Source organism: Sus scrofa, chromosome 8 (assembly GCF_054392235.1).
Source record: "Sus scrofa isolate SSC_HxYL_T2T_F1_AM1 chromosome 8, Sscrofa_HxYL_maternal_Yorkshire_Landrace_v2.0, whole genome shotgun sequence".
Classification (NCBI taxonomy): Eukaryota; Metazoa; Chordata; class Mammalia; order Artiodactyla; family Suidae; genus Sus; species Sus scrofa.
This window is the reverse complement of record NC_139390.1, coordinates 10,164,212-10,187,956: the sequence shown is the minus strand read 5'-3', so window position 1 is coordinate 10,187,956 and position 23,745 is coordinate 10,164,212. Positions and strand designations below refer to the sequence as shown.

The window sequence follows — 23,745 nt, the reverse complement described above, 5'->3', positions numbered from 1 at the left end:
AGGGAATGTTTGTGCGCTTTTCACTTGAAAAGCTCTAGTCTGAAACATTCATCCTTAACTCCGGCTGAACATTAGAATCACCTGCACTGATGGGTTGACTTGTGTCCTCCTTTGATGTTGAAGAGCAGCCCCCCATCCCAAGACCTTGTTTGGAAATAAGGTCTTTGCAGAGAATCAGCATCTTAGGGTGGCCTCTAATCCATCACACCTTATAAAAAGGGAGATCTGGGTGCAGGGACAGACATGCACTCAGGGAGACTGACATGCAAAGATGAAAACAGAGACTGGAGTGATGCATCTATAAGCAAAATGATGCCAAAGATTGCTAGTAAACCGCAGGAAGCTGGGGGACAGGCAGGAACAGATTCTTCCTCACGCCCTCAGAGGAAACCAAACCTGCCAGTGGTACTTGGACTTCTGGTCTCTGAGAGACAATACATTTCTCTTGTTTCAGCCACCCAGTTTGTGGTCCTTGTTATGCTGGTCCTTGTTTTGGCAGTCCTAGAAAACTAGTACACCTGGATAATTCTGTGAAAAATCCAGGTTTTTGAGCTCTGATGTGTTTGTAATCAGACACTTGGGGACCAGCATTGGCTAAATGTTCTTTGGGAGGTTCTAGGAGTTGGTAGTTTGGGAGCCAGAGGTCCTCTGTGCCTAGTGCTCACTCACACAGTATCCTCCCTAAGAGCAGATGCTTGGATGTTCCAATCTGCTTTTAGACTTCCAGTGATGGGGAGCGCATTACCTGATGGGGAGCCTTATCCATCAGGGAGCATGCTGATTGTTCAAAGGAATCTTTAAATATAACTAAAATCCTCTAAAATTTCCTCTATGATAAAGATGAAGAAACTGAGACTCTGACAAGTTCAGTGAGTCGTCCAAGTCCATATAGTCAATATGGGGCCAACTAGGGATTTGAATCCAGATGGTTGCCCGAGTCTATCCTCCTGATACTTAAACTACCCAGACGACCTCTAGTTTACAAAGGGCCATCACAGCTGTGCTCCAGTCAAGACTCCCTCCAACCCTGGGAGGCAGAGAGTCAAGATCCCTCCCTTACCCTCACATCTGGATGGTGGGGTGAGAGGGTGGAGAATGAGGCTGCAAGAGGGAATTGTGTGGTCCCCTGGGCACCTAGGCTATGTATTTGCCACAAGTGCCTCCAGAACGTGGATGAATTGGATGGAGGCCAGGGTATGGATTTGGTTCTGTGTCAGGGCCTGCTCCTGAGCCTCATCCCCGATGGTATCTCTCATGCTCTCCTGGCCCTCGGTGTTCACACCTGTGAAATGGGGATAATAAACTCTGCCTTTTCAAAGATAAAGACAAATATCACATGATATGACTTACATGTGGATCTGAAATATGGCACAAACAAACCTGTCTTCAAAACATAAACGGACTCACAGATATAGAGACTTGTGGTTGCCAAGGGGGAGGGGGGAGAAGTGGGATGAGTGGGAGTTTAGGGTTAGTAGATGCAAACTATTACATTTAGAATGGATAAGCAATGAGATCCTACTATACAGCACAGGGAAATATACCCAGTATCTTGGGATAGAACATGATGGAAGTTAATATAAGAAAAGAAATTGTGTGTGTGCATGTATGTGTGTGTGTGTGTGTGTGTGTGTTTGTGTATAAAACTGGGTCACTTTGCTGTACAGCAGAAATTGGCACAGCATTGTAAATCAACTACATCCTAATAAAAAAATGAACTCTGCCTTTTATACCTTGTAGCAGCATTGAGGAACTTCAGTGAGATCAGGAATATGCCTTATGAAGAGCAAATGTGATGATCATTATAACTTGGCCTGAGAAGGGAGCTTAGGTGATTCTGTGATAAAACTTCTCATTTATAGATAGGTCATTCATACCATATTTTAGAGTTCACATATAAGTGATATCACATGGTGTCTGTCTTTCTTTTTCTGACTTACTTCACTCAGTATGAGAGTCTCTAGTTCCATCCATGTTGCTGCAAATGGCATTGTTTAGTCCTTTTTATGGCTAAGTAGTATTCCATTGTATATATGTATCACATCTTCTTAATCCATTCATGTGTCAGTGGGCATTTAGGTCTTTTCCATATCTTGGCTGTTGTGAATATTTCTGTGATGAACATACAGGTGCATGTATCTTACAAATGACCTATCTACAAAACAAAGAACAGATTATGGAGTTGAAGGACAGATTTGTGTTTGCTGGGGGAAGGGAGTGGGATGGATTGGGAGTTGGGTTAGTAGATGCAAAATATTGCATTTGGAGTGGATAAGCAATGATATCCTGCCATGTGGCACAGAGAACTATATCCAGTCACTTGTGATGGAACAGGATGGAGGATAATGTGAGAAAAAGAATGTATGTATATATATGTATTTATGTATAACTGGGTCACTTTTTTGTATATCAGAAATAGGCAGAACATCGTAAATTAACTGGAATAAAAATAAAGAAATTGAAAACTAAAAAAAAAAAAGAAAAATTATTTTCACTAGAGCAACTTTGACAATTGCTCTTCCTGTCCAAAGATTTGATTTCTGCTCAGTTTCTACCCAGCCCTTTCCAGGCTTGAGTGGAGATGGGTGTGGGAAGGATGTCAGGAGTGGGGTCTGGCTGAGATCTGTAAATTGAGCCAATGGACCCAATCTTCAAAATCAAGGACAGGGTACTTCTCTCTTTCCAGTAGTTTGCACCTGAGCTGGATTTTCTTGGGGCAGGGCAACCTGTCCTTCTTTCCCTAGAAATTAGATATCTCGTCATCCACCACTGGACCCAGCTCATTCATCATGTTCCTCAAAAATCTTTTTTTTTTTGGCTGTGCTCATAGCATGTGGAAGTTCCCTGGGCCAGGGATTAAACACTCACCACAGCAATAATAATGTCAGATCCTTAACCTGGTGAGCCACCAGGGAACTCCCAAAAGTCTTGATACAGTTATTATTCCCATCCTTAAATTTTCTCATATATATCTTTATCAATTCACTCTTCAGATTATTCCCTTAGTGGTTACTCTGGCCTGGATACTATGCTGGGCACTGGGAATATGAGATCGATTAAGATGAGTCCTTATGCCCCAGGAATTTACAAGCAATCCAGTCTCAGAGCTGCGCGTAGTTCCACGTTGATTCCCAAGGCTGTCTCTCCTGACCGGCCTTTCAGCAAACCTTCCTCCTCTTCTCCCACTCCCTTGCAGTGTGGTAGACTCGGAAGAGATGACTGCTGAGGAAAAAGATATAAACTCCACCCTCATTCCTTGCTGTGTGACCTTGAGCAATCACAGCTTCTCTGAGACTATTTACTTGTCCATAATATGAGTTCAGCAATAGGAATATGTGATAAGATTCAGTGAGTTTTGACTATGAACCAGACACTATTCTGAGTGCCTTATGTATACATTTAAAGCTGAGGCCAAAAAAAGGAGTTCCCATGGTGGCTCAGTGGTAATAAACCTGACTAGTATCCATGAGGACGTGGGTTTGATCCCTGGCCTTGCTTGTGCGTTAAGGATCTGCCACTGCTGTGGGCTGTGGTGTTGTTGGTCATAGACGTGGCTCGGAACCTGTGTTGTGACTGTGGTGTCGGCCGGCAGCTGCAGCTTCACTCCAATCTGACCCTAGCCTGGGAACTTCCATATGCCACACATGCAGCCATAAGAAGACAAAGATAAAAATAAAAATAAAGATGAGGCAACTGAGGCACAGAGAAGTTCATTAACTTACTAGGTCCCAAAGCTAATTGTTTGCAGAATCGAGAGTCAAGCCCAGACTCTGAGCCCAAGTCCTCAACCACTGTCGTATCTGGCCTCCCTAAGCTGTCCATTGTCACCTCTTACCCTGCGGGTGGGGGCGTGAACAGACCTAGATTCCATAGAATACCGCTGAGATGGGTGCAGGATGACGATGGAGATGGTGATGATGGAGAGAGAATTCCCTCCTCAGTAAAGGAGTGAAATTTCTCAGTCTTAACTTATTAGTTGGTTTATGGATGAATGGAGGGATGGAGGGGTAGAAGGAAAGAGGGAAGGAGAGAGAGAATTAGAGTTGTGTATAGTGACGTAATCCTGCACATCACAGAGGAATTGCTGTCCCAATTTTAAAGGGGAGGTTGTGCAGATTGGGAAAGATGATGAGCCTTGTGCAAGGTTGGTCAGTGGGAGGGCTTGGATTTTACCCAAGAACTGCCTGACTCTGAAGCCAGTGCTGTTCTTACATACCTTAGCCCCTGGGCAGACGGGAATCAGCAGTTCTGTGTACAGGGGCCATTCAGTCTTCTCCCTCGTTCCCTCCTTCATTTATCAACAATTTGTGGGGCAACTTCTATACATTATTTATCATGCAGAATTCAGTGAAAACAATCCACAGTCCTAGATTTTAGGGGGATATATATATATATACACACACACACACATATATATATATAATGTAATTTTGTCTTCTATAAGAAACAAGACTTACCCAAGGAATCCCCACTTCAAATGAGGAGGACTCAGTGGCCAAAGGAGAGGCTTCTTCTTCTTCTTCTTCCTTCTCACACTCTCCTTTGCTAGACTCTGGATTTTTAAAATGCTGCTTCCAGGGCCAAATGCACTTGATTTGTACAACCTGAAGTTCAGTTTAGCAAAGTCAAATGTGCTGTCTCTTTCTACCTTCAAGGTCTTCCTCACAGGACATGCTGTACAGCATAGGGAACTCTACCCTATATACTGTGATAATTTCTTTTTGTTTGTTTGCTTCTAGGGCTGTACCAGCAGCATATGGAGGTTCCCAGGTTAGGTAGGGGTGGAATCGAACAGCAACGCAGGATCCAAGCTGCATCTGCAACCTGCACCACACACAGCTCCTGGAAACACCGGATCCTTAACCTCCTGAGGCCAGGGATTGAACCCACAACCTCATGGTTGCTAGTTGGATTTGTTTATGCTGTGCCACAATGGGAACTCCTATACTGTGATAATCAATATGGAAATCTTAAAAAGAATGGATGTGTGTATATATATAATTGAATCATTTTGTTGTATAGCAGGAGTTATCACAACATTGTAAGTCAACTATACTTCAATGAAACTTTAAAAAGTGAAAAAAAAAAAAAGAATTGATGATAAACTGAAACAAACAAACAAAAACCCCGAGTTATTCCAGTCTCTTTGTTGCTTAAAGAGATTAGCTTTTCGCTGTTGTGTCCTGGCTAGTTCTAAGATACCACACATTACAAATCAGGATACTGGGGAGTTCCCATTGTAGCTTGGTGTTAATGAACCCGACCAGTATTCATAAGACTGTGAGTTCAATCCCTGGCCTTGTCAGTGGGTTAAGGATCTGGAGTTGCCATGAATTGCACTGTAGGTTGCAGATGCGGCTTGGATCTGGCGTGGCTGTGGCTGTGGCTGGCAGCTACAACTTCATTTTGACCCCTAGCCTGGGAACCTCCATATGCTGCAAATGTGGCCCTAAAAAGCCAAAAAATAAAAAAAATAAAAAAATAAGAATAACGTGTTTGAAGTACATATTGAAGAAAAAATGCAAATAAAATACAAGAATGATCAAAATAAAAGTCAGGTACTTTTTTTTCCCTCAAGGGAGACATGTACAGATTTACCTAAACTCAGGTAAATATGTCCACAGAAAACCTAGGACTTGAGATAGTTAAGCTTCCTTAAAGGTTAAAAGGAAAACACTGTCTATTTAGCCCCTATGCTGTGCTAGGCAGTGAGACCCTTTCACTGCTTTATCTCACTGAACCCTCCCACTAACCCTGAAATGAATATATTATTATCAAATAAGGATGGGAATTATTTGAGATGATGTAAGTAAGATGTCATGTCCATTGCCTGGCACATTAATTGTTCAATAGCGGGAGCCATTAGTACTATTGCTTAAACCCATTTGATAGATAAAGAAGTTAAGGCTCAGAGAGATTTGGCAACTTGCTATAAAGTTATGTAGCTGAGGAGTGGCAGAACACGAGTCCAACACAGACCAGTTTGGATCCACAGATCACATGTACACTTCCTGGGGCGCCGTGCAGTTACCAAGTTGCATTTTTTGGGGGAAAGACAAAACCTGACTTTTCATTTATTAATTAAAAAAAAAAAAATAACCTGGAGTTCTGATTCCCTGGGCCATTCCTGTTCCTGCAGTGTTTTTCTTTTTTCTCTAATTATCTAGTCTCGTTAATAAGAAGCCACCATACAGTTCTTTTTGTAACTCCTGGCTTAGCTCAAAATCTTACAGGAAACAAGGGGGAAAGCAGAAGATGCCGTCACCATCTGCTGCAGCTCCTTCTCGAGCCCCATGCGAACAAGTCCTTCTCTCCACCATAACTCATGTGCCCATTCTCTGCTCCTCCCCACCAGGCCCAGCTCCAGTCCTTCAAGGTCAAGGAGCACCACAGTTCCTTAGGCTGCACCATTGTGGTTGGCACACGCCTTCTCCTCCAAGGGGAACTGCATGCCTGCGTGGGATTGTTTCCTCTCAGCTAATTGCTCCCTCTTAGGCCCCACCCTGTGAAGACTGTCAGAGAAGGGGGCACTCCCAGGTCAGAGGTCAGGTCACAGACGCTCCCTGGCCAAGACCTCAGGTGAATTCTGGGGTTTTGCCGAAGAATTAAAGACTGGGGAAGCCAGGTCTCTTAAATGAAGCTCATTAGGAATCCCAGCAAAGCCGGGATCCCTGCGTGCTGTGTCATCACAGGCTACTGGGCCTGTGGCTTCATGGGCAAGTTATAATTAGCAGACAGCTCATCCTGGAAGAAAGCGGAGAGTGAGTCTCAGAACTGGTCTTTCTGCCCCCGGTTTGGCTTCCCTCCAGCCTGCCCCATCATTGTGTCACCCTCAGCCTTAAGATCTTTAATGACTTCCTTTTAAACTCTACTTAACAACAGGAAAGATGTTTATACAGTTTAAATGGAAAGGAAAAAGCTCCACTTCTCTCCCACTGCCTCTGTGCTTTACCTGACCAGCTTCTACTAGTTTCTAAGGTTCGGCTCTGCAGTCGCCTCTTCTGATGTGCTAGCCTGAGCCAGGTGCCTTCTCTGTGCCTTTGTTACACATCTTGGACCTCCCTCTAGCTCAGCCCTCACTGTCCTTCCCTTTGGTTTTCCATCCCATTTCTCAACCACGCAATGATCTTCTCATGGGACAAGACCCCATTAGCATAAGTGACATAGTAGGTGTTAGAAATACTGTGTGACATAGCAGAGTGACTGAGAAACATACTTGTGTCTCTTTTTTATGTTACTTCAAATTCACTGGAAATGAAAGAAAGGTCCCTCTTTTCTGTGTTACTGAGATTTGAATTTTCTTTACTCTTAATGAAGGCTGTAATTAATATCTTTTGGGGTTTTAGGGCTGAAAAAAATAAGTGAGAAGTCCCCAAATTCAGTCTCATGGTTTTTTTTTTTTTTTTTTAATTTGAAGGTACAGATCTACTGGAGTGTACCTTGGACAGGGTCAAGGGCATGACTGTGGGAATGATCGGTGAACCACTCCAACTGAAAGGCATTGGTGGCTGTTATGGTGGCCTGTGCCTGGGTGCTAGGTGCAGGGGCCTCTAGAGCCCTGGCAAAGTTCCCTGTGGCTGAGCTGGTGCAGAGGATAGAGGGCTGCTAGCACAACCACCCACTTTCTGGTGGAGCAAGGACTTACATGCAGCAACACAATGGACTGGAAATGAAAACTAAGGCTGGAGTCTCCTTACCACTCCACTCCCTCTCCACCATTTTCCTGGGATGGATCTTATAAGCTCTAGGCTTCTTATATGATCCAGATGAGAGAGATGGAATGGTGTGGGGTGACTAAGATTGAATTTTTTGATAAGTAAGGGTAATATAGGAATACTTTTACATAATGACAATGTCTTGTGAACACAGAAAATAGACCAGCCTTGCAAAGACTAGCCTTGCAAAGGAATCAGCTGGAATGAGAAAGAGTCAGCCCAGTAAGCATGTATGGAGCCCTGGTTATAGTCCTGGGGCTGAGACTATTACGGTGGATAAGCCATGGACTTTCCTTTGCAATCTATGAGGAAGACCAGATGGACACATAATCAGGAATTTCAGCATAACATGTTATATCTTGAGGTAGAGGGAAGCACTAAAGGGAAGGGAACTTAGCCTGAAATGGGGAAGCAGGGAAGATTTTCTAGGGTATATTGTACTACTTGAACTGGTCTTTGGGGATAAATGAACTAAATTTGTGATTAAAAAAAAAAAACCACCCAGAAAATGTATTCCAAATGCCAGGGAGGCAGAGACAGAAAGTTGTATGAACTATCTTGGGTTTGGGGGTATTTATATGTGCATTTATGTATCTTTCTTTCAATCTTCCTTTTAGGAATTGCCCTTCAACCATGTGCAGTACCCACAGGGTTAGCCTGAGATCCAGGCTAGGGTGGTCAGGCATTCTGTCTTAGAATTTGGCTTTTGAATGGAGTAATGAGAAATGGCTGTAGCTGCTTCATCTAGACACCAGCACCCTAAAGAGGCTTTCCTTTGGTTCCTGGGGCCTAGGGCTCTGGAGCTGCATACTTCCTTTCTTCATAGTCATGTGTTTTTCCATATCATATATATCATAATTATATATATGTATACATTTATACATATATAGTCATACTGTGTATATATGTACATTTGTATAATTTTGTTTGTATTGGCCAACTGTTTTCTGTTGCTTGCAACCAAAGACATTTAACTAATACATATCCTTTTCTGGTATCTCTCTGCCTCAGCTTTTCTACCTGTAAAATGGGAATAGTAAAGCTTGTTACTTACCCTCAGGCGGTTGTGTAGATTAAAAGTATAGGTCAATAAAATGCTTTCAGATGCTTGGATTAAAGTTGCTATTGAACTACAAAGTCTCTGTCTCAATTTTAGCTGTGTTTTCAAAGAGGGACTTTCTTTATATACCATAAAACAGCTTTTATCCTGAGAGGAGGTGTTCCTCATTTTACTGTCCCTGTAAACAGTTCAAGGATTGCTCCATACTCACTGTGTTTCCAAAGCTAGCATTCTAGATGAAAGCTCAGCTTTATGCAGCGTGAGAAGTTGCAGTACTGTTCAGGGAGGTGATGTGGGCATTCTTGTTATTATGTGTTATTTAGTGATATAGAAGTTGGCTCAAATGCTCAAGTTGTTGCCTTTTTTTAGCTTTTTATAGCTCTTTAGGGTTAATACATTCCTAACTCAAATCAACATAATATGTAAAAAGTCTACCAATTTCAGAGCAGAAAGAGCTGCATCATGTTAGAGCATTGGGCAATTATGAAAGTATGTACCATAATAAAAACTATGACACTTACATGTTCTAGAATATTTTATGATTTTCAGAACACCTATACTTTTCCTTAAAACTAGTGTAGACTCTGAAGCATTTGGCAGATGCCAGTGATACAAAGGACTCCTGAGTTGTTATTTTAAGGGTACTGTTTTTATAATATGCAAATGTTATGACAATAATGCATACTTATCTGGGAAAATTGGGAAATGCAGAAGGGTAGAAAGATAAAGAAAAATACATCAATATTTCAATAAGCTCCTTGCCCTAAAATTATAATTCATTACATTTTCATGTATACCAATTTCCTCTTGCTCCTAATTATTTTATAATTATTTCCCATTAGTTAATGCAATTTTATATCCTTTTTTTTTTCTTATTACATTACATCTCTAGCTGCTATCTATTGCCCCCCCCCCCAAAAAAAATTCAGTGGATTAAAATAAGAACCATTTTGATTGCTAATGAATCCAGGGATTGTCTGGAAGGTTCTTCAAATTCCTGGTCTCATCTATCTGGGCTTGCTCATGGGTCTGCCATCAGGTGATCTTGGTGGGTAATATCACTTGTTTGGGGGTTCACAGTTCTCCTAAACTTGGCTTCTCATCCTCCAGGAGGCTAGCCTGGGCTTGTACGTGGGATGTTGGCAAGCTTGCAAGAGAGAGGCTTACATATGGAACCTGCATTAGTGTCATCGTGGTAATTGCCAGTGACAGTCACAAGTCCAGCCTTGGATTTGAGGGCTGGGCAGGCAGCCTCCAAGGCTCCATGGGAAGGGACTAGTCATGTGCAAACGTCAGGGAGAGAGGGAGGGGTCAAGAGCTGTATCTGGAATTTTCTATCCCTCTCCCAGAATAACATAGGCACACTTTTGTGTTAATTCATCGACATTTGTAATGACTTTATAGTATCACATTGAGTTACACCATCACAAACAATTTCCGTGTTCCCTTATTTTAAGACATTTAGGATTTTCTGGTCTATTTGCTGCAGCATGACAAATAGTTTTGTGAGGAGAAAACCCTTCTATTGGGGGTTATTTTAAAAATCCTAATATAGATTTACAGAAATTCCTGTTGTGGCTCAGAGGGTTAAGAACCCAACACAGTGTCCCTGAGGATGCAGGTTCAATCCCTTGCCTCGTTCAGTGGATTAAGAATCTGAGGTTGTGGTGAGCTGCGGCATAGATCACAGGAGTGGCTCAGCTCTGCATCCGACATTGCTGTGGCTGTGGCTGTGGCATCAGCAGACAGCTGCAGCTCTGATTAGATCCATAGCCAGGGAACTTCCATATGTCACAGGTACAGCCATTAAAAAGAAAAAAAAGAAAGAAAGAAAGAAAAAAAGAGTCACAGAAGTTAATATATTGTTTAGAAGATTATAAATACTTTTCATCATTTTTTCTTCATTCTTCCAAAGCATTCTGCAAGAGGGTCATACCAGTTTATATCCACATCAGTAGTATCTGAGTGCTCATTTTACTGCCCTGCCACGCATATTAAAAAAAAAAAAAAATCTCTGCTGAAACAAGAAAGGAACCTCCTTACCCACAGCATTTCCTTGACTTAATTGATGTATTTATTTAATTGCTAGTAAAGAAAGGGAAGGAGGGATCCAGCGAGAAGAAGAGGTTTAAATAGTCGACCTAGGGTAGGAAATGCTGCGTGTTGAGTTCCTCTCTTAGTCAATCACAATGGACACACTCTGAAGATTCCCACAGTGAAGTAAGGTGTTCAACTTTATTGTTGAATCGATGCCTCCCAAGTTAATATGATCACAGAACACTCACTTTTTGGGTAGCATCAATTAACACCTTGGAAGGACTGTTTTAGAGTGGGACATTCTTAAGGAAATGCTGCCTTAGTAAAACATGGTTGCTTTTCCTCATGGTGGGAATTTCAGACACCATAGAAAGGCAGGAGACCAGGGGTTTTGCTAACAAAAATCACACTAAACTTTATGAAAAAGAAATTAAGACTTGTTAGTGAAAATGTCTCAGCTTCTCTTTCTTCCTAATCATTCTCTTTGCAGTGAGAATCCCCGAAGCATTCAGGTTTTATTTGAAGGGATGCATTTTCCCCCAGAAACAGCATGCTGGTATGTTTCTCCTCTACATTTCCTCCAGAAAACATATCTATCTAGTGTTCCAGTGCTTAAGGGGACTGACCCTTTTCTAAGACTTTGCTGCTCTAGGTATGATCTGCAGACCAGCTGGGAGCAGCTGCATCCTCCGGGAACTTGGTAACAATGCAGGGTCTCAGGCCCAACCCAGACCTCCTGAATCAGTCTGTGCATGATTTAACAAGATATCTTGGTAACTTAGTGTGTGCATATTACAATGGTAGAAGACCAGCTAATTTAAAAGACTCACCCTTTCCTCTTGGCCATTACTTCATAATTCAGCTGCCACCGTCACAGGTGGCAGACTTAGTAGACATACATTGCTTTCTTCCCTTTAAACTTTGACCCATGCGTGGTCACCAGCCCATTCTCCTAATTCCTTTAAGCATAGATGAACTTACCAGAATTAAACAAATAAAACATACCAAATACAGAGGCAAATCAAAGACAAAGAAAAAACAAAAACAAAAACACAGGATTAAACCAAGTCTGGGGAGGCTGGGTGCAGTTTCCTGCTCCTTCTACTACCCTTGTCTTTCTCTTTGGTTCCAGATACACAAACCTTGATAGGATCCCAATCCTGCCTGGGGAGACTGGCCTGCTAAATTGTAAATGGCTGGTGCGAGGCAGCCCCTTCTGTGTGCTGGCCACCTCTTTTGTCCTGGCTCTCTAGTCCTGTGACTTCCTGGAGGGAACCTTCTCACAGTTTGCTGGCATACCCACTTCTCCTTTGCCCCAAGATAGGGAGATGGGCTTGAGGTGTCTTGATTATCCTGTGGTCCAGAACAAGAGATCTGGGCACCCGGGATGGGAGACTATCCTGGGCTCTGTCTGTTTTCTGATCTCTTGTCTCTTTCCCAAAGTATTCATATCAGGTATTCCCACCTCCTGCCACTGTTTCTCTTTATAGAAAGTCTGCCTCAACCCAACTTACAAGGCAGTGACTTTATTGTAGCAGGTCCCTTCATCTAATCACAGCAAATTACTCAATTATAAAGCACTGATGGCTTTTTATAGAGTCCTCTTACTAAGGTACTATTCACAAGTAGCCAAAAGCATGGGTCTAGAGGAGACTTCCTTATTCTGCCACTTACTAGCTGTGTGACTTTGGACAAGTAACTGAACCTTTCTGTGCTATGATTTCTTCATCTGTAAAAGGAGGGGAAGAGGGTGATTCTTGTTTCTTAGAACCAAGATTGGTTGCAATATTTGCAGGACATAGTACTCATGCAAAAGGTTGGGCACCTTATTCAAAAGTTACTGAGCATCTCCAGATGGCCTTTCTGAGGTTAGCACCATGGATGACATGAAGTTATTTCTCTTGGAGATGTTAAGGCATTCCCTGTGCCTGGGACGTGGCAGGAATTCCATGCACTTCATTTGTTAATAAAGCTTAGAGAAGTATGTATTATTTATCCTATTTGACAAGTGGAAGAACTTAGGATCTGGAAAATAAGACAATTTACTCACCAAAGCCGGACGGCTGAGAGGCTGGGCCTTGACTGGACCTGGGTCTGCTTCCAAAGGGATGAGCAGAAATTCCTGAGAGGAACACACGCAGAAGGAAATGAACTTGTCCCTGCCCCACTGGAGGTGAAGAGAGCCAGGGGCCTGGAATCCACCCTCTTCCCTCACTGTCAAGAGAACAGCAAAGAGAGAGCTTGTAGATCTTTTTTCTGTGGTACCAGAAAGGTCAAAAGCAGCACTGAGAGCCTTTGACTCAGGTTGGGCTGTTGGTGAGATTCCCAGCAGAACTTTTATCTTATTTTGATCAGAAATTAAGCCTGTGTACCCTTTCTCAGGCCTGTGGTTTCCTAAGACCTTGATGGCTCCGTCCTAAGTGGAGAATCAGGTTCCTTCCCCGCCCCACCTGTCTGGTAGGAATTGTTCCTGCCTTTAGATGTAAATGTTTCCTGGTCTCCAAAGAATAAAGATCATTCCAAAAACCATCCTTTGGCCTGGGGTTCCGGAAATCTGGCTTGGTCAAAAATAATTGCATGTCCATCTAGGAGACCAACTAGGAGACCTAGGAAGGCAGTGTGCGATGAACCAGCAACTGGGGTGTCATGTGCAAGTCCCTTCCAGACAGTGACGGTGCACTCAACAAACACACATTGATTGTTTGCTCTGGTCTAGAAAATGAGTTAGGCATGTACCATGAGTGCTTTCGATTCTCACCGTAGCTCTGAGGAGAGGCATGGCCATTTCCACCTCACAAATGAGGAAGCAAAGGTCAAAAAATACAGCCACCTGCCTTGAGTCACATAAGCTAGAAAGGGGTGGATTCAGGATTGAATCCAGGTGACTCTGGTCATACCACCCCACTTCGTACCAGACCTAAACTTTTAACCACTGTACAGTGAACTTTTGATTGACATGGTTAATATTTTGGGTCAGCTTGACTGGGCCAAGGGGGTGCCCAGATGTTTGATCAAAAATTATTCTCAGTGTGTCTGTGAGGGTGTTTTGGGGTGAGATTAACATTTAAATGAGTAACCCGAGGAAAGAAGAAGATTTCCCTCCCTAGTGTGGGGGAGCCTCATCTAATGTGCTGAAGGCCTGACTAGGAAAAATAAAGCCTGACCATTTCCCAAATAAAAGAATTTTTCTAGCCTTTGGACTTGAACTGAAGCATTGTCTTTTCCTGTATCTTGAGCCTGAGAGCCTTTGGACTGGAGCCACTGACTCTGCTGGGTCTTCAACTTGCCGCCTCACCCTGCAAATCTTGGGAGTTGCCAGCTTTCACAATTGTATAAGCCAATTCTTTATAATGCATGTATCTCCTACATCCTACTGGCTCTGTTTCTCTAATACAGTGCTCTTCCAGGAATTGTGCTTAGCACTTTGGAAAAACAGGGACCAGAAAAGACAAGAAAGCAGAATCCTTGTTTTCAAGATGCTTGCAGTGCAGGGAAGAAAATGAATAGTACAGCAGATAGACCGCGATTGAGTTCTGAGAAGGAATTGATGGGACTGAGGAATTGGGGATAGAATTTCAGGCAGAAGGCCCAATGAATTGAAAGGCAGTGTGCGCAGGAAAATCTATTCAATTGTTTGTAATAACCTATATGGGAAAAAATTGGATATATTTATATGTATGACTGAGTCACTTTATTGTACACTTGAAACTAATACAACACTGTAAGTCAACTATACTCCAATAAAATTAAATTTAAAAAAAAATAAAGGCACTGAGGCAAGGGCATAATCTGATTGGGGAGATTTGTTAAAAAAAAAACAACAAACCTTGAAAGGCTGAAATTGGCAGAACATTCATTAGGTTCCAGGCAGGTAAACAGTAATTACATTAATTATGCGAACAGCAGACATCCAGTATAGAGGAATGGTTAAAGAAGATATTGGAGGGCTAAGAGAGCAAAATGGAAAAACTTGAGATACCAGAGATGGTAAGGGCAAGAAGTAGCAGCTACAGCAAGTGTGAGGAAGCATAAATCCAAAAATGGGTACCCATGGGGAATTGTCACAGGACCCCCATAGATGACAAGATGCTGGATGCTCAAGTCCCCTGTATAAAATGGCATAATATTTGCATATCACCTACACACATTCTCCTGTGTACTTTGAATCATCTCCAGATTACTTATAATACCGAATACAATGTAAATGCTATGTAAATAGTTGTAAATACAATGTGAATGCTATGTAAATAGTTATAAATACAATGTAAATCCTATGCAAATAGTTGCTGGTGAGACAAATTCAATTTTTGCTTTTTTGGAACTTTCTGGAATTTTTTTTCTAAATATTTTCCACCTCCAGTTGATTGAATCCTTAGAGGCCTTCCACATGGATGTGGAGGGCCATTGTAATAAGAGTTAGAATGCGAAAGATATTCCTGAGGAGCTGGAGAAGGGTGTTGCCTGGGTGCTTCTGAGACCACTGTGGGGATGTGGAGAGTCTGGTTCTGCCAGGGGTGTGTTGGAATTGGCTGGCAGGGGCTTTGGAGAATCAGCTGTTAAATTTCCAGAGATTTATGGAGCCAGTTGAATCTTTAGTAGCTTGAGGTGACCCATTCATAAAAATAGGCAAATGCTAAAAAAGAGGGCTTTTTCTTCCCCTAAAGCACCAATTTTCTGCACACTGGTTTTGGAACCACAAAATAGGGCTGGAAACTGTAACTTAGGTTAGTTGGTGCAATGGTAAAGTGGTGTTGCTGGGGTGTTGATCCTTCTAGGGCTTCTAGCATCTCTCGATCCGGTTGGCAGAATCTATGAGCATAGTCATCTGGCAAAGGAGAACCGTGGTTTGTAGAATCCCATCCCTCACACCCTCAAAGGGAGAATACAGAAGGGTCTGTTTGAAGCTGAGGAACAGTAGCTTAGATACAAGGGGGGAACAACTTTCTAGTCTCTAAGAAGCACTGTTGCAAAGGTGTTAAGAGTTCTGGCCTTCAAATAATCCAGATTTGCCAGGATTCACATGTTGGCTTTGGCCACTGCTTTAAGATTTGTGACCTGGAGTCCTATATATATCTACATTTTTTTTCTTTTTATGGCTGCACCTGTGGCATATGGAAGTTCCTGGGGTTAGGGGAAGAATTGCAGCTACAGCTGCCAGCCTATACCACAGCCACAGCAACATGATATCCAAGTCACATTTATGACATATGCCATATGTTGTGGCAATGCTGGATCCTTAACCCACTGACTGAGACCAGGGATTGAACTAGCATCCTCAAGGACACTATGTCAGCTTCTTAACCCTTTGGAACACAATGGGAACTGCTTGGAGCTGTATTTAGCCTCTCTGCTTTACTTTCCACATGTATAAAATGGAGATAATCACAATATCTAGTTTTAGAATGGATTAATTGTGATAATGGCTGTAAGATAAGCATCCTTACCTTATCAAATCCTTGCAAATGCCACCTTATCAGCAAGGACTTTTTCTTTTTCTTTCTTTCTTTCTTTTCTTTTTTTTTTTTTTTTTTTGCTTTTTAGTACTGCATCCATGGCATATGGAGGTTCCCAGGCTAGGGGTCCAATCGGAGCTACAGCTGCAGCTACCGGCCTACATCACAGCCACTGCAATCAGATCCGAGCCACATTTGTGACCTACACCACAGCTCATGGCAATGCTGGATCCTTAACCCACTGAGTGATTCATTTCCACTGTGCCCTGATGGGAACTCTAAAGACTTTTATGATCATTATTTGAAATTGCACCTCCCTTCCCCCCCTGCACCCAGCACTCATTATCCCCGTCCCGTAACTTATTCTTCTCTCACCTTTATCATCTTGTAACTTATAATTTACTTATTTTGTTTACTCTGTCCTCCTAACTGGAATGTGAGCTCTGTGGGAACTGAACATTTGTTCTATTTTGTTGTCTAACACATAATTGCTCTTCAGGAGTTCCCTGTCATGGCTTAGTGGTTAATGAACCCAACTAATATCCATGAGGACGTGTGTTTGATCCCTGGCCCCAATCAGTGGGTTGAGGATCTGGTGTTGCCATGAGCTGTGGTGTAGGTTGCAGATGCAGCTCAGATCCTGCACCGCTGTGGCTGTGGCATAGGACAGTAGCTATAGCTCCTGTTCGACCCTTAGCCTGGGAATCTTCGTATGCCGTGGATGTGGCCCTAAAAAGACCAAAAAAAAAAAAAAAAAAAAAAAAAAAAGATATAATTGTTCTTCAGTAAGTATGTATGGCATGAAGGAGAAACCTTATGTTGCCAAAATGTTGTACATAAAGAAACATTAGCAATCACCAAGATAACAATTATTTTATTTGAGTTTTGGCCTTCTCTAAACACACCGCCATCCCAGTACCAAACTCAGTTCTTACAATGAGATCTTAATCTACTTTGAAAGTCTTGTCAAGAGAACTACCTGAACTAGAATTCCAGGTGCTTTAATAACAGCTTGAAAATTATAGGATTTTTTTTTTTTTGATATCTGTTGTATATCTCTCAAAACTGGCCAGTGGATTTACTCTTTGGAAATGACTTCAGTGAAACATCCTTCTTGGTCTACTTTCAGTTGTGAAGTAAAAGAAGCAGAAATAGAGATTTCATGCCTGGAGCATGCCAGAAAGACACTAGTTACATGCTTTTCCCCCCAGAGGAATTTCTTCATTTGTTCTCTTATGCTACCAGGGAGCCGATTAAACTTTCAGCATTCCAAGAGAAATTGCAAATCCTTTATTATATGATACAGGTAAATTTATTTATTTATTTATTTATTTTTATTTTTTAAATTAATTTTATTTATTTAATAATTTGCATTAAAAAATTTTTTTTACAATTTTAAAGCTACTCTCTATTTATAGTTATTACAAAATATTGGCTATATTTCCCATGTTATACAATACATCCTTGAACCTATCTTATACCCAAGAGTTTGTAGCTACCATTCCCCTGCTTTGTTTCCTCTTCCCCCCTGGTAATTACTAGTTTGTTCTCTATGTCAATGAGTTTGCTTCTTTTCTGTTATAATCACTGGTTTGTGTTTTTTAGACTCTACATATAAGTGATATCATACAGTATTTGAACTTTTCACTGAGCATAATGCCCTCTAAGTCCATCCATGTTTCTGCAAATTGCAAAATTTCATTCTTTTTTGTGGTTGAGTAGTATTCCATTGTGTGTGTGTGTGTGTGTGTGTGTGTGTGTGTGTGTGTGTGTGTATCTTCTTTATCCATTAATCTGTTGATGGACACCAAGGTTTCTTCTATATCTTGGTAATTATAAGTAATACTGATATGACATTGGGGTAAATATATCTCTTTGAATTAGTATTTGTATATTTTTCTGATATATATGCAGGGGTGGAATTGCTGGGTCATACGGTAATTATATTTTTAGTTTTTTGAAAAATTTCCATACTGTTTTCCACAGTGGCTGTACCAATTTACCTTCACCAATAGTGTACAAGGGTTCCCTTTTCTCCACATCTTTGCCAACATCTGTTACTTCTGTATTTTTTTATCTTTTTGCCTTTTCTAGGGCCACTCCTGAGGCATATGGAGGTTCCTAGGCTATGGGTCCAATCAGAGCTATAGCTGCTGGCCTATGCCACAGCCACAACAACACGGGATCCGAGTCACATCTGCAACCCATACCACACAACTCACAGCAACACTGGATCCTTAACCCACTGAGCAAGACCAGGGATCAAACTCAAAACCTCATGGCTCTTAGTCGGATCGATTAACCACTGAGATTACTTCCCTTTTTGATGGTAATCAATCTGACAGGTGTGAAGTTACATCGCATTGTGGTTTTGATTTGCATTTCCCCCAAGCTTAATGATATTGAGCATCTTTTCATATGCCTATTGGCCATCTGCATTTCCTCTTTGGGAAATTGTCTATTCAGTTCTTTTGCCCATTTTTTAATGGGACGTTTGATTTTTTTTTTTTTTTGAAGTTGAGTTCTATGAGCTGCTTATGTATTTTGGATATTAATTCTTTATCAGCCATTTGCAAATATTTTCTCCTATTCTGTGGGATATATTTTCATTTTGTCAGTGGTTTCCTTTTCTTTGCAAAAGCTTTTAAGTTTAATGGCCCAATTTGTTTATTATTGCTTTTATTTCATTTGCTTTGGGAGATGGATCCAAAAAATATTGGTACAGTTTATGTCAAAGAGTATTTTGTCTATATTTTCCTTTGGGAGTTTTATAGTATCTGGTCTTACATTTAAGTGCTTAATACATTTCGAGTTTATTTTTTTATATGGTGTTAGAGAATGTTCTAATTTCATTATTTGACACACAGTGTCCAGTTTCCCCAGCACCACTTATTGAAGAGACTGTCTTTTTTTTCATTATGTATTCTTGCCTTCTTTGTTGTAGGTTAATTGACCATAAATATGTGGGTTTATTTCTGGACTCTCTTTCCTGTTCCATTGATCTATGTGTTTGTTTTGGTGCCAGTACCATGCTGTTTTGATGACTGTAGCTTTGTGGTATAATCTAAAGCCAGGAACCATGATTCCTCCAGCTCTGTTCTTTCTCGATTGCTTTGGATATTTGGGGTATTTGTATTTCTGCACAAATTTTAGATTTGTTCTAGTTCTATGAAAAAGCCATCAGTATTTTGATCCCTATCAAAATACATGACCTATAGATTGCATGTAAAGTAACTTGGAAAGTATGGTCCTTTTTACAATATTCATGTTCCAAACCAAGAACAGGGTATATCATTCCATCTGTTTGTCTTCAGTTTCCTTCATCAGTGTCTTGCTTTTCAGAGTACTGTTCTTTTATCTCCTTAGGTAAGTTTCTTAATAGGTATTTTATTCCTTTTGACAGGATGGTAAATGGAGCTGTTTCCTTAATATTTCTTTCTGATACTTTATTGTTGGCATAGACATGCAACAGATTGCTGTATAGTAATTTTATATCCTGCAACTTTACCAGATTAATTGATGAGCTCTAGTAGTTTCTTGCTGGCACCCTTAGGATTTTCTATATATAGTATCATGACATCTGTACTAACTGGTAGCTATTTGAGGCTCTACCTTAATAAATAAAACCGATTTTTATTTAAGGTGGAAACCAACCACCTGTCTATCATGTATCAATATATTTACTTCTCCTCTGTGTGGCCAGTGTGGAAGCATCTGGATACATGGGGCTCCATGGTCAAGATTAAACATAACCCTTGTGGTATGTTCCTCATATCAACATTTTAGGCTGGGTGCGTCCTTAGTCAGGAGCTAAAAATGGGGTGTGTGGTTGACTGGGACAATGAGTTTGTTCTTGTCCTCCATTCTTGACCTGCACTTGAGGCATCTAAGTACCTGGAAGGTTATTTTCTAGTAGTGGGGTTTAATAACAGGTTCTGTCACTTGGGGTTGGATGAATGCTAATAGTAATGATGACTCTTGCTGATTTAACACTTACTACATCCAGGCATTCTGGTCAGTGAGTGATCTCATAGCAACTTTAAATGATCAGTAGCATCAATACATGCTGTTGTTATTCTGATTTTACAGATAAGAACATTGAGGCTTAGAGGAATTAAATGGCTTTTCCAAGGTCATAAATCTAGTAAATGAATGTACTAGGATCTGTGGTTCTGACCCCCAAAGCTGTTTAAACAAGCCAGGGTATTTAGAAGGTGCATTTCACTGATGATAGATTTTCTTTGGTAAACCCTTGGAACCTTTGAATCCTGCCTCAGCTGTACGTAGAGGGTGAAAGTACCCTCTGTCCTGGGTCACAGCCTGAGAAGGGCTCAGCACTTCTTGAGACTAGTACAGTGATGGTAGGGTCATTAGTGAGCTCTTCCTGGAGAAGGCAATGCTTGGGCAAATTACTTCAGCTCTTGGTTCCCCTCTTTTCTCATTAGTAAAATACAAATAGTACCCAACTCATGGGGATAGTGTAAAATTTATACATACATATAACCTTTACACAATACCTGGAACATGGTAAGCCCTTAATAATCTCTTAGATGTTAATAAGGAAGTGACCTTTTCTTCTGCATAAATGACCTCCCTTTCAATGAGTCTTCAGTCTTCAAGATGTCACAAATATCTTAGACAATTTCCTATAGCAGCATTTCCTGAGATGCATTCCCTGTATCTTGGAGCTAAAATGCTTTGCTTAGAACAAGTTCTAGGATCAATTTTGTTTTGGAAATACACCTATAATTTCTTCCTCTTTGTAAATTAAATGCTACCAGAGTCTTGTAATGAAAACTTTATTTCACATAGATCTTCTGAATGTTTTTTTAAAATATTTTTAATTAAAACATCATAAGACTTTCTTTGAGGAGCAGTCACCCCGAATTTATGAGAAGGTTCAAAAAATTTGCACAACCCCCCCCTGCTCCCACACATGCATAGCCCACCCCATTATCAACATCCCCCAGAGTGATACATTTGTTACAATTGATGAACCTACAGTGACACATAACTCATTCCAAGTCCACAGTTTACCTGTGGATTCACTCTAGGTGTTATACATGGGTTTAACCAAATGTATAGTGATATGTATATCCACCATCACAGTATCACAGAAGAATATTTTCACTATACAAAAATCCTCTACCTATTCATCCCCACCCTCCATTCTCCTGCAACCCCTGTAAACAATGAATTTTTTTTTTCTTTTTTCTTTTCCCACTGTACAGCAAGGGGGTCAGGTTATCCTTACATGTATACATTGCAATTACAGTTTTTCCCCCACCCTTTCTTCTGTTGCAACATGAGTATCTAGACATAGTTCTCAATGCTATTCAGCAGGATCTCCTTGTAAATCTATTCTAGGTTGTGTCTGATAAGCCCAAGCTCCAGATCCCTCCCACTCCCTCCCCCTCCCATCAGGCAGCCACAAGTCTGTTTTCCAAGCCTATGATTTTCTTTTCTGAGGAGATGTTCATTTGTGCTGGATATTAGATTCCAGTTATAAGTGATATCATATGGTATTTGCCTTTGTTGAATTTTTTTTTTCACTCTCACCATAGTTTTGCTTTTTCCAGAATTTCATATATTTGGAATCATACAGTGTGTAGCATTTGGAGATTGGCTTCTTCCCCTTAGTAATATGTGTTTGTTTCCTTTATGCCTCTTCCTGGTTTGATAGCTCATTTCTTTTCAGAGCCAAATAACATCCTATTGCCAGAATGTACATAGTTACTTATCTGTTTACCTACTGATGTACATCTTGGTTGCTTCCACATTTTGGCAATTATGAATAAAGATGCTATAAACATCTGTGTGCAAATTTTTGTCTGGACATATATTTTCAGCTCCTTTGGGTAAATACCAAGAGTATTATTGCTGGATTGCATGGTAAGAGTGTATTTAGTTTTGTTAGAAACTGCCAAGATGTCTTAGAAAGCTGCTGCACCATTTTCCGTTCCCACTAGCAGTGAACAAGCATTCCTTTTGCTCCACATCCTCATCAGCATTTGGTTCATCAGTGTTCTGGATTTTGGCCATTCTAACAGGTATGTAGTGATATCATATTGTTGTTTCAATTTGCATTTTCCTGATGACATCTTTTCATATACTTACTTGCCACCAGTATAGCTTTTTTGTGGAGTGTCCATTAAGGTCTTTAGCCCATTTTCAGTCTGTTTTTTTGTTTTCTTGTTGAGTTTTAAGCATTCTTTGTATACTTTGAATAGTGGTCCTTAACAAAAGGTGTCTTTTGCAAGTATTTTTCTCCCAGTCTTTGTCTTGTCTTATCACTCTTTTGACATTGTCTCTTTGAGACCGGGAGTTTTTCTGTAATGAAGTCTAGCTTACACATTATTTCTTTCATGGATTGTTCCTTTGTTGTTGTATCTAAGATGCCATCACCATACTCAATGTCATCTGTATTTGCTCCTATGTTTTCTTTCAGGAGTTTTAGTTTTGCGTTTTACACTTAGGTTTATAATCCATTTTGAGTTAATTTTTATGAAGGGTTTAAGATCTGTTTAGATTAATTTTTTGCATGTGGATATCCAGTTGTTCTACCACCATTTGTTGAAAATGCTATCTCTGCTCCATTGTTTTGAATTTGTTCTTTTGTCAAAGATCAGATGATGGTATTTATGGAGGTCTATGTCAGGGCTCTCTATTCTGTCCCATTGATCCATGTGTCTATTCTTTCACCAATATCATGCCGTCTTGATTACTGGAGCTTTACACTAAGTCTGAAGGTTGGATAATGTCTATATTCCAACCTTATTCTGTTCCAATATTGTTTTGACTACTGAGTCTCTTCCTTCTCCATATAAACTTAGAATCAGTTATAAAATCATTTTTGATATCCACAGAATAACTTGCTGGGATTTTAATTTCTGAATGCTTTTGATATAGACATTTCTTTTTTCACTTAGCAGTTATTAATATTCTTTGGAGCACACTTTGGAAATGGCATCTTATGTCACTTGCTCATTTCTGGTGCATCTTATAATTCTCTTTTTTTTTTGGTGAGTGAAGTTCTTCAATGAATCTTCAAGGTTCTTGATTATAATATATATCTCTTTATATCCACCATAGCATTGAGCACTTAGTAGGTACTTCACAAAAGAAACATTGCTCAACCAGTTCATTGGGTTGTGTGTTCTACTTCACAGAAAGAGCACTTTAGCCCAGCCTCCTGTGAAATGACCCCACCTTCAGGCAGGCAGTGTCATAGAGGGAACATTGGATCATAAATCTCTGTACCTTACTTTCCTGGTTTATAACTTTAACATCTCAAATATAAGAACCCCTACATTATTTACTACCTTTAAAGAGTGTTAAAATTGGTGAAGTTTTATGACATACATATGCAAAATAGAGGGAGGGACTAGAAAACCCATGGAAATAAGTGAAGGCTAACCAAAAAAAGCAAAGGCTATTTATTCAGAGCTTGCTAGAGTGAGGAAGGTAGCACCATCATTTT

General features: G+C 40.7%; 2 long non-coding RNA genes across 4 annotated transcripts in view; one reads left to right on the top strand and one right to left on the bottom strand.

Annotated features, from left to right (window-relative positions):
- The window catches only part of LOC146400308 (uncharacterized), a 78,279-nt gene extending 65,071 nt beyond the window's left edge, over positions 1–13,208 (bottom strand). The window contains exon 1 of one of the 2 annotated variants that reach the window (XR_014812143.1): positions 12,863–13,208. This is a non-coding gene — a long non-coding RNA (uncharacterized LOC146400308). The remainder of the gene's footprint in view (positions 1–12,862) is intronic. The other variant, XR_014812144.1, reaches the window with a different exon arrangement.
- Positions 1–23,745, top strand: part of LOC102158082 (uncharacterized) — a 383,658-nt gene that overhangs the window by 45,329 nt on the left and 314,584 nt on the right. The window lies entirely within an intron of this gene.